The sequence below is a fragment of the Anolis carolinensis genome, chromosome 1 (genome assembly GCF_035594765.1).
Source record: "Anolis carolinensis isolate JA03-04 chromosome 1, rAnoCar3.1.pri, whole genome shotgun sequence".
Classification (NCBI taxonomy): domain Eukaryota; kingdom Metazoa; phylum Chordata; class Lepidosauria; order Squamata; family Dactyloidae; genus Anolis; species Anolis carolinensis.
In genome coordinates this window covers 27,262,037-27,273,859 of record NC_085841.1, presented here as the reverse complement: position 1 = coordinate 27,273,859, position 11,823 = coordinate 27,262,037, and the positions used below count along the sequence as shown (strand labels likewise).

Genomic DNA, 11,823 nt, shown 5'->3' with positions numbered 1-11,823 from the left:
TGTGAAACTGACAGGATAGGTCAGGCAGTTTGGATCTCTTGGGGGAGATAATTCAAGAGATTGACTCTGACTACTGGGCTGGTTAATAGAAGGACTCTAGGTTAGAGTTAGTTAACAACCCAGGGGCTATCTAGATTAGGTTGGTTGAACTCGTGACTATTCTCAGCAAATAGAGCAAGGATTTCTGTGACCAATAGATAGTTTGGTTTGATTGGAACTATTTGAAACTAAGTGAAGTAATCTGAAATATACAACTAAGTTAAGCTGAAGAACTTCTGTAACTGTTTACGCTTATGTACCTCTTTGAAGTAATTATTTGCCTGTTTTAAGAAATAAATTCTATTTTCAACTTTCAAAAGCCTCTGCAGTATATCTTTCTATTAAGAAGCCTTTATAATAGTTCCAGCAATACAATTAATACCACAGAAAAGCCTCATAGTAAACATCAGTTTGGGAGCCATGGGGTGGAAACAGTGTGGGTAGGGAATGGGAGAAACTTATCTCAAGTACATTTAACAACAAAAATCTTAAAAACATTTTAGGTTGGTGGCAGCTACCATTTTAAAAGAAAATCCAAAATCAAACTGTGCTCCCTCGCCTCTCACATACGTGTGCTTGCATGTGAAAAGAGTGCAGACTGAGGGGTGTCCGTTATAACGTACGTATGCCCTCTGTCACTGAAATTATTATATCCTATCACCTTCATAGTTTTCCCTGTTTGGTGGGATCACGGGAGGGGGCCTTTTTGGTGGCTGTTCCCAGACTGTGGAACTCCTTCCCAAGAGAGACCAGAATGGTGCCATCCCAGGTCAAGACTTTTTTCTGCAGGCAGGCTGTCATGGATCCCTTTCTGGTGTGTTCAAGACACCAGAACACCTCCATGCCCTGAGTTTCATAGCCAGGGTCAAAGAATGAAAACATCTGGAGGCCCTGAGCAGGAAGGAGACTGATAACATGAACAAGTTCAAATAGGAAGACATGGAGGCTGGACGGAGGACTGCTCAAGAGTTGAAGTAGTGTGGTTTGGGGGATTGAAACTGAGAAGTTGCCACCATTTTCTTAATTCACAACTTTGTTGTATAGTAGTAACCTTGTATTAAAGAAATTTCCAAGACTTCCTTGTGAGTGATATTAATTGCTACCAAGTTTCTGCGATCATCACACAGGTGTTTGGAGAAGAATAAGGGGCTTGTTGCTGGTGAGGTTGTGGGTGGGATTCTTTGGGGATGAATGGGTGTTTTAAAATGCATTTTATTTGTATTTGTTGTATTTTAACTATTTTTAATGTAACCCACATACTACAGTTTAATTGTTTTTTTAAAAATGTATTTGCTTTGTTTTCAATTGATAAACGTGTGTGACTATTAGCTGCCCTGAGTCCCTTCAGTGAGGAAGGCGATGTATAAATAAAGTAAATAAATACATAAATAATAGCCTCTGTTCTTTGTGACTTTCTTGCCACTATTTCCTAGCCTTCTGATAAAATGATATGTACTATACATTCTTTATTGAAGCTCCCCTTTTCACTGCTAGTGATAGGAACTTCCCTCCAAGTGTGATGCAGTGGAAAACAGAGGTGAGTAGAAACAGAAGTTGAACCAGACAGGACATCTTGGTCTGATAAGATTCTGTTTTTCACAGAAGAGCTCAACATTGCAGAGAAAGGAAGGCTGATCTCGCCTCCTTGAAGCAGGATGGACAAGCTGCTCCCTTTTATTGTCTACAGGAAATGCCTATGCATCCTCCTTGGATCCAATTGTTGGCGGGGATGATGGGTAGCAGAGTGAAATCCAAAAATTCACCATCCCGGTCTGCCTCCTTCTCTCCAGACTGTTTCCCCGTGTGGAAAACAGCACTGGATAAACTCACTCCAGCAGACGAAGTCCAACTGTTGATTAAACTTTATTTACATGAACTATATACAAATAGAGCAAATTCAGTCCTTTCCTCCATGAGTGCTTGCCGAAAGCACCCATGCACACACACACAGCACATTGCTCATCGCTGTTCTCCGTTCGACACAGGAAACTAACTCCCCTGCATTCTACAGGAACCAAGATAGTAAGTCCCGGTCAAAACACACTTGACCCCATTGGTCCTGTGATACATCAATCATAGCAGACTCTCATTAACTCCATAATTGCTGAATCCAGATTGATTTTAACATTTCACAATACACAATACCCTGACACCAATTCTGTGCCCATTATTTAAATGGATTCCATGAGGCCATAAAAGGTCAAATGCAATATCTGCTTTTGTATGGGACATGAGCACAAAACAGCAAACTCCATGAAACATCTGATTCAATGAAGATGGACAAAAAGCAAAAGGATATGAAGATGTGGGAGCCAAATGAAAACATATTTTGAAGAACAAAAATTCGAAATGTACAATATTATACTATAATATACAATATAAAATAGAATAATGTCAATAGAAGAGGAGAATGCAAGACAGTTATATTGAACCCCTCACCCCACAGAAAGAGAACAAATGTAATAGCCTTTCAAACCTAAAAGATCCTAGCTGACATGAATAGCTAGGTGAACATTTCCCATAACATAACATATTCCCCATAAAATATGCCCTGTTCCATCATTCCATTCTACCAAAGACCTGCTCCCCCCCCACCCCACCCCCCATTTACCATTTTTCTTCAGCGGCTCCCGCATCCAAGTTCTTCAATTGCTACTCGTTTCTTTTTCTTCTGAGCACCAGAAAATTCTGTCTCTAACGTTCTTCCTAGAGATAGCCATGGTATAGCAAGCAGAGTCAATTGATGCTTCAATCCAAACTCTGCTTTTTCTGAGACTATCTTTTTATGATGATTATTATTACTATCATCATCTTTATAAGTTGTTCTATCCATCACTTTTAATCTTCCAGACAGTGGGTCCCTATCATCACCAATATGGTGGCATGAAATAACTTATATAAATGTAAGACTGTCTTCACCATTAATCAAAATGAATTGATAGGCTACTTTTTCCAGGATTTAAGGTTTAACTAATTGAAAACAAACACAGGAATACCCTGCTTAAGCATCATTGGTGTAATGCATGTTCAGGAGCGGGTTGGATTCTTTCATTCAGTGATCAGAGGTACATTTTAAACACACTGCATTTTAAATGCTTGTAGAAATGCTTAGTTCTTTAAATATGTTGAATATATTAAACAAAGTATTTGAAACAATCCAGTAAGAATATAGAGGAAACTGCATTCCTGACTTTCAAAAGCCATAGGAAACTTATTGCCTTCAAGTGTTGTTTCCTGTCCAGTCTGATAGAACTAGCAAATGAGAGGATTTTATTCTATTTTATTTTATATTGTATCCTGCCTTTCTACTGACAAGAGACTCTAATGTGTCTGGAAGACACAGAAAAAGGCCATTTCCAAGCTTCATGGAGGCTACACCAAGCTGCCTTCAATCAGTGGCAGATGGCACACTTCAGCCAATCAGTGCGTGGTTCCTAACTAGCCCCACCCTGTGTCAATTAGTGTTCAGAGTCCATTGTTTTGAGGAGTAGTCAAACTTCTGTAAATACTTCAGTATGTAGCCATTGCCGATATGTCAGACCTGGGAGTGCAGACTCTCCTAACAACCATTTTAGCTGAAGTGAATAAAGCCTCTGCTTTCAGTCCTGTTGTGACCAGCTCTGACAGTGAGGATGAGGAAGAGGGACTGCCTTTTCCAGCATCTGAGCTGGAGTAAAACACAAAGCAAAAGCACCCTCAGTTGGGCAGTGAAGAACCCACCACTTCTCAAACTACAGAACAGGAACAGGAGCAGAAGCAGGCCGTTAACCTGGAAGATAAGGAATTGAGCATTCCAGCCTGGTTGGAGCTGTTGAGAGAAGGAATGCAAGTCCACAGGTCCAGCTGTTTGGCAGAAAAGAGGATCAGCATTTTGGAACAGCTGCAAAACCAGCAAAAGCTGGAGTTTGAAACAGTTCGTTAATGGCAGCAACATCTTGGTTGGAGCTGTGGCCTTTGAGATTTTATGTGATTCTTTGGATCTTGTGTGATGGACTGTATCAAGGATTTTAGTTTTGGATTTTTTATTCTATCTTAGACTGTGTCTGTTTAGGATATCTTGGCTTCAGATGTTTAGGAAAGACTCACTGTTTGCTCTCTTGCTTATTCCCTGACTTTGGTGACTGACTGTTGACCCTGGATTGACTTTGGACTACTCTTGTGGTGTTTCCTGACTGCTTCAAAGAAAATAATGGAGAAACCTGATAGCCCCATTCTTTGCCTTCAACCAATTTGTGTTCTCATTCGATCTTCAGAGCCTAGGGATTCCGGGACCCTGAACTTGTAAAATTGTGGAAGCTGAAAATCACTTAACACTATCTCTATATATTTGAAGAGGTTTCACATAGAAAATGGCTCCTGCTATTCCAGATAAAAATGGCGCTCATATGAAATGAGAGCCATTAGTGTTGCAGTAGCTTGAGCATTGAACTAAGACTCTGGAAGTGAGGGTTTGAATCCCAGCTCAAGCATAAAAAATGACTGGGTGGCCTTGGGCATGCCACATCCAAAACAAAATATCAAAATATTTCAGATTGCCATGAAATCAGTGCTGATGCTGTCTGCACAGCTTCAAATAACAGCTTATAAAACCCTAACTTTTATGCTAGTTATATGCTGGCTGGATGATTCTTTAAAAGGCTCTCTGCTATAGTAAGTGAGCTTAAATGATTCAAACCTAAGGTCACAATTTTTGGGGAAAGGTAGGATAATAATATGATATTGAGGAAGACAAATAAGGAGATAAACGTGTCATGGTTCATTTATGGAGTGTTTATTTTGACTTGATGTAGGATAGAAACAACAGATTCAAGAAACATTATACAGAATTTGTATATCCATTATACCATATACACCTACTTTTTAAAGACAAGAGCTGATCATAAGGAAATAAACTTTAGAAGCTGTTGGCTAAGCAGAAAGGACATCCCAGGAGAGCCTTAAAAAAAAGGAAATGGCCCCGTTTTATTCTATTGGTGCTCCTTTGAGAAGAAAGACCAAGAGCCAACATCATTTTGTTGCCTGGATACTCAGAAATGTCCATGCAGAGAAAGATGGGCACGTAGCTCTTGCCTTACCACAGAGAAAGAGGGATGGTGTCTACCTCACCTCCCTGGTAAAACTGAAATGACTATGCTTTGTGTCCGATTTACAAATTCAAATTGCAGAAGTTCCTATTTGAGCAGCACAAATTTTTGATCCAGCCGCCTTGTAGGTTAACCCTTGATACGCCACAATTCGCATCTTTCTTCAGTTGGCATGACCGGTATATCTGTGTATAATCTCCTAAAATAATGGATAGAGCACATGGAGACAGGAAAAATGAGTTAATGTTTCCAAATATGTGTTCTCCCCCTAGTTCATTTCAAAATAATACTACTGCAACATTGTCACTGGCAAGATCACTCTAGGGCAGGGGTTCTCAAACTTTTTTAGTCACAGAGCCCATTTTTAAGCAAATGTTTCTTATGGAGCCCCAAGAAGTGTGTGTGTGTGTGTGTGTGTGTGTGTGTGTGCGTGCGTGTGTGTGTGTTTGTGTATCAGGCATGGCAAACTTTTTGACACATGGTGTTTTAAAATTTGACAGATGGGCCGAACCAGTGGCAAATGGATGGAGAATGTTTGTGTGAACTAACTGAAAAATTCCTATGCCCATTGCACATATCTCGTTTGTAGTGCAAAAAAAGAAAGTAAAGAAAGAACAATACAATATTGTTCTTTATTGTTCCTGGATTATAAATGTCATTTCTTAATTGGTTCTATCGTATTAACATGGAAAAGGTTTATTAAATTGCAAAAACGTTGTTTTTGTGAGACATCATACAGCACATTTTGCTATAGTTTTTCAATTAAGATCTCATAGAGTCTCAACCAATTCAACATAGTGTATGGCAGCCAGAAAAATGGAGTTTCTGGAGTATAACAACTACTTCACAAAGTAATTAAACAGGAAATAGCATTTTCAAACCAGGAACAGAAAGATTTTCAATTTTTTACGTAGTGTTAGTATATAAAATTACCTTCAGGTTATGTGTAGAACTTGCACATGGAACATGAACAAATTCTGGTTTCCCATCTCCAAGATATTTCATTATGTATATATACATATAAAGATATTTCAAAAGGTTTCTTAACCCAAATATTTCGGATAAGGGATACTCAACTTTTAATAATTGAGAACATATTGCTATGTCTTTTGTAGAGTACATAATTGGTACAGTGGATACCATTATAAAAAGGCCAGAGGTTGAATTCAAAGAATTGCTGGGTTTTTTCTAAGTGGGTGTGCTGGTAGATAATGTTTGAGGGTCCAAAGAGTCACTTCCAGACACAAATAGAAAACATTGCCCTTTGTATGGGTGCAAACACCAGGGCACAAAAAGCATTGTCGTTTCCACTGCAGGAAGCAAAAATAGCCAAAAAGTGTATTGAAACATGGAACTGCCTTGTGGGTAAATGGCTAATAGTTGCTTCCATGTTTAGTGTTTGGTGGGGTGGATACAGGCCAGAATCCTATGGTACAGAATGCTTGTGTTGGTATTTCATCCACTTTTATGCAGCAGTGGTAAGAGAAGGCAGACAACAAAGTTGTCAAAGATCTTATGAAGACCTCAAAATAACCCATCTTATCTTCTTGCAATATAAATGAATGTTATTATAATATAATGGAGCCCAAAGTAAAAGAATCAATCTCCTTTGTTGATGTTGTTAAAGTGCTATCAAGTTGATTTCAATTTATGGCATGCCGGTAAATGAAAGACTTTCAGGTTTCCCTCTCATAAACAACGCAGCTCAGGTCTTACAGTCTTAGGCTGGATCTACACTGCCATATAATCCAGTTTTTGAATACAGGTTATCTGTTTTGAACAGGATTATTGGAGTCTACACTGCCATATAATCTAGTTTAAAGCAGATAATTTGGATTCAGAAACTGGGTTATATGGCAGTTTAGATGGGGCCTCAGTGGTATGTTTTTCTAGACTGAGGACTTTATTACACAAGGAGGCAAACCAGAATTGCAGCTAGATCATCACATTTGGTGATGGTTCCCACTCTTTACCAGTGATACTCGGTGCATCCTCCAACTGATTTGCCTATCTCCATCCCTAGCTATTAATAGGTAAATTTTGACAATAGTTCCCAATCCCTCAATGTTTACATCATCTACCTGCTTCTGCTTCTGTGTCAGCATGCTGGAAGCAGTGTGACATCAAGGTTATTGACCTCCACTCCACTCCGCCTCCCCTGCCCACTGTCCCCAAAGTGGCCTTTTTGCTATCTGCCTTTTATCCAGATAGGTATATATCTTTGTCCTTTTTTGTTTTAATACTGAAATTGCATAATTGTTCAAAAAATGAGGAAAAAAACAATAGTAGTGCAAGAAAGTGAGTAAATCAGTGTGTGGAAATATGATTGTGGGATATGTCAAATGTCACAATTGCATTAAGGGCAATGATGCAATATTGAGGATACCCAATAAGGTATGGATCCATTCTAAATGATAATGTGATTGAAGTGGAATAGTAGGTTCGTGTGATAAAATCCTGAGTCTGTCTGGATTGTGATCTTTTCCTGTTGCCTAATAAGCATTATTTTATTTTCTAGTGTGTAATGTTTTCTCATGATATGACCAAACTAAGGCAACTTACCTTCCAAATAATAAGTCTTTAGAGTATGACATGTTCCTATGACAGGATCAATTTCACAGTAATTAAACTCAGAAGAATGACTGTAGAATATATGGCTGTCATCTCGGCATTTCAGAACATCTGCTTCAAAATAATGTACCTTTTAATAATAGTCCCACAATTTACATGGAAATATGCTATTGATATATACTTTACATCTCAGTCATTGGCATTGGTTGGTATTCCCACTCAATCCTGAAATCAAAAGCGGCACAGATTGAACAGATTTAGACTACCCTATAAGACTGGGAGAACTGTTGGGATGTCACAAACCATTTATCTTCTGACAGAACTATAGAAGCCCACAAATAGGGGAAGGGGAGAATATTTAAGTGAGTGAATGTTCATCTCCAGAGTCTGGTGAAGTAATTACTGTAGTGAAATTATGTTAGGAAAGATGTTAGGAAAGAGGAGGTGGGGAAGTTGGTGACATAAAATATTACACTGTCATTTTAAACATTTTTACTCCACTTTCAAATATAAACTTGACAAAGGGGGGGGGGATTGGGATGGAGAAGAGAAAAAGGTTGTGCACGCAAGCTTTTAATGAATGAGAACATGGACTTTACATGACCTGTACGAAGACTTGAGGATTCTGGATGAATGGATTTTAATCTTGGACATTCTTAAAATTTTATATAATGTGATTTTATTTTGTAATGGTATCTGTTTTATATGAACTGTTGTTTTGTAGATTGTTTTATATGAATTGTTGTTTTTACATTGTTTTTAGGCATTGAATTTTTGCCATTTACTGTAAGCCACTTTGAGTCTCCTCGGAGAGAAGTAAAAATGATGTAAATAAAGAAATAAATAAATAAAAGGAAAATACTTGAGATTGCAGGTGTTAATAATGAGAATGATACAGATTTTGCAGACACTATTTCCCAATAAAATTAAAAATTAATTAAAAATTAATTAAAATTAATTAAAATTCAAATTTCATTTGGGAGTATCTATTGACCCACAGTCTGCAGGCAAGTGGGTGTCAATCCAAATTAACAGAGAGGACCATGCGGGGTTCCTTTGCCCATGGTATTTCCTGTAAAGGAATATCTTTATTATTTTCATTCTTGAGGAATTTAACTCACTACAACAAAATGGACAATTGAACAAAATGGTATCCCTAATATGTAATTTATTGGTTCAGATTGTCACACAGTGCTTCTGTTGATACAGGTACTATATCAGATACTGGCAAAAGTTAGCTCCTTGCAGTTTTCTCCCAGTCTAGACTTAACTGATGTTACAAGGAGCAGCAGTTATGTTGGCAATCATTCTATTGTTATGAACTCCCTACAGTGTCGCCAGCTCGGGGTATTTCTGAAATGGGGACTGCTACACACACAGAAAGCAATATTAGAGACCATTTTTGGAATATTTGACAAGATGATTTTTTAGGTACTATAGTAAGAAAGGAAGAAAACATTTGAAAGTTGTACAAGGAGATATTTTCTGAGAAATGTTGGATGAATTCTAAACATATATAACATATAAATACCATTAAAATGTTAAAACCGTGATACTTAGTCCAGGAATTGCCAACTGTGCTGCTACAATTATGCCAGTTCTCTATTGCACTATCCAAATGCCTGATCCTATAGCCATGTCTTCACTCTTTTCCTGAAAACCAGGAAAGGGGGCCAGTCTGATGTCACTGGAGAAGGAGTTCCACAGCTGATAGGCCACCACTGAGAAGGCCCTGTCTCTCATCCCTACCAGTCATGCTTGCAAAGGGGATGGGACTGAGAATAGGGCCTCCTCATCAGAATTTAATGCTTTCAACCATTCATAGGGAAAAATATGTACAGACAAGTGAGTTGGGCCGGAACCATTTAGGGAGCTCACTTTTCTTGTCATTTTCAGATTCTTCTCTCAAATCCCAGATATTTCTTCTCACTGACAAATCAAGTGATTACAAGTTCAAGGGCATAAGCCCGTCTTGAGTTCCATCTTTTTTTTCACACTTAGGAAACAGAAACTTACCTCCAGGTGTGAAGCAGAGAAAAGCAGAAATAGCAAAGAGTAGAATCTGGATCAGGATAAACATCTTGGATTGAGGTGGATTCTGTCGAAATGCTGATCTGTGCTGACTCCCAGAAAGGTGAACAAGGCACTTCATTTTATCCCCTCAAGAACATCCTGTTCAATCTCCTTAATTGTTATTCTGTTCCTATTATATGCATGGATTGAGAATCTAATGAAGCGTAACCTGGCTACTCCTCTGTGGTATCAGGCAATAGATTATACGTTTAATAAGTTTAAAAAACCAACAAATTACCATATATAGATGTATAACTCAACCTCAGGTATATCTCATGAATAGATTTGGGGGACTAAATCTTGGACTTTGGTATGACCCATGAATAAGTTGAAGTTTGTGTCTCATCATGGGTCTCCTCAGATCCATCCCTTAGAGATGAAAAAATGCCAGCATTGCTTCTGGGGCTAGTTTTTTCCTGTAGAAACCTGCCATTTTCAGAGTACAGCAGGCCATCCCCATTTATGAGTTTGGCTTTTTTAGATTTGATTTGATTAAAATGTTATCTATGGGAATTTCTATGTCCTTTAATGTGATTTTTATGATCAATTTACAGTGGAACTTACCATACTGGCAAGCTGGAGGATCAAGAGATTTATAAATATGTGTTCTCTCAGTTTGCAAAAACCAGTTTTCTTTTCAAAATTTCTGTTTCCACTTTTGCTGCTTCTGTATTTCTTATCCCACTGAATGTGGAATAATAAAACTTTATTTATACCCCGCCACCATCTCTCCAATTGGGACTCGGGGCGGCTTACATGGGGCCATGCCCAGACACCATACAATATAACAAAATAAAACAACATATCATAACACAATATAACAGTGCAAAAATAATCATATACATTACAACACAAATCAGAGAAAACAATAAAAACCAGGGCAGGCCACATGAACACTTAATTAAAAACTCGAGAGAGAGAGACATACGAATAAGGGAACAGGGATATAAAATGGTGGAGCAGTCTAAAGGATAGAATCCAAGGGGAATAACCTTTCAAAAAATGGAATACAGACATGTTGTTCTGCCGTCCATCTTATTGTCCAGAATACCTTCTTTTTTACTACTATATTGCCATTTTTCTATTTATTTTTGCAGAACAGAATGTGATTGAGGCCCAGTCCCCAAATAAAATGGACCATTGGTACACAATGCTTGATATGCAGTGAGGAGGAACCAAATTGTATAAAGGACTACTATTCATAACCAAGTACTATTCAATTTAGTAGGCACATTTAAGACATAGAGTACCCTAACATATCCAGGTGTAATAGGGGACAATGTTTCTACTACTGACCCATCTCCATAAACACTGTGTTCTGGGAAATGTTCCACAGCAGCTGTATCTGGCAATCTCTAACATTGAGGAAAATTTAAATATGAAAGTGCACTCCATATAGGTCATTGCTTTTGTTACAGCCCAGCACAGAGATTGACTTAGAGCAAATCAGTTATCTTCCCCAAAAAGTGACAACAGCCATCCCCTTGAATGTCTGTCTATATGACACACAATTAACCACATAACTTCAACTTAGCATGGATTTATACTATTATTTAGTTTTAGTTCTCTTTGCAGAATCAATCATTTTATGTTATCATTACTGACTGTAAACAGCTGGTTGGCTGGCTGGCTCCACAGTGCTTTGCTCATGGCAATTGGGCCAAAGTAAAAGTAGTGGTTTTTAAAAACCATTTTATGTTATCTTGGCTTTGCAAAAGCTGCTTATTGCTTGCTTGCTTTAGACCTCTTTGCAGATTCAATTAATTTTTTTTTATATTTAGACTAACTATAAACAGAGATTGCTACAGCCAGCTATTTGGATCCTTCAGCTGTCATTTGGCTACTGAGAAGCTTTGCATTTTGGGATATGTAGTTTATGGCAGGGCTTTTTGCAATCTCTACCGTTGGGGGGCTGGCCTTCCCAAACTACAATTAAGATGGCTATGATTGGCCATGCTCACCACCTCCTTTCTGGCAGTGCCGGCAAAAATATAGCCAAAAGAATGAGACCTTAAGAGTTCCCTTGGCTTAACTTTAAGTTCCCTTAGCTTTACCA

At 38.2% G+C, this 11,823-nt stretch overlaps 1 long non-coding RNA gene across 1 annotated transcript; it reads right to left on the bottom strand.

The window, feature by feature from the left end:
* Nucleotides 1-4,794: 4,794 nt before the first annotated feature.
* LOC134296451 (uncharacterized) lies at nucleotides 4,795-10,392 on the bottom strand. Its single transcript, XR_010003204.1, has 3 exons — nucleotides 9,711-10,392; nucleotides 7,686-7,805; nucleotides 4,795-5,322 (listed from the first exon to the last, which is right to left on the bottom strand). It is a non-coding gene; the product is annotated as an uncharacterized LOC134296451 (long non-coding RNA).
* Between the last annotated feature and the right edge of the window lie 1,431 nt (nucleotides 10,393-11,823).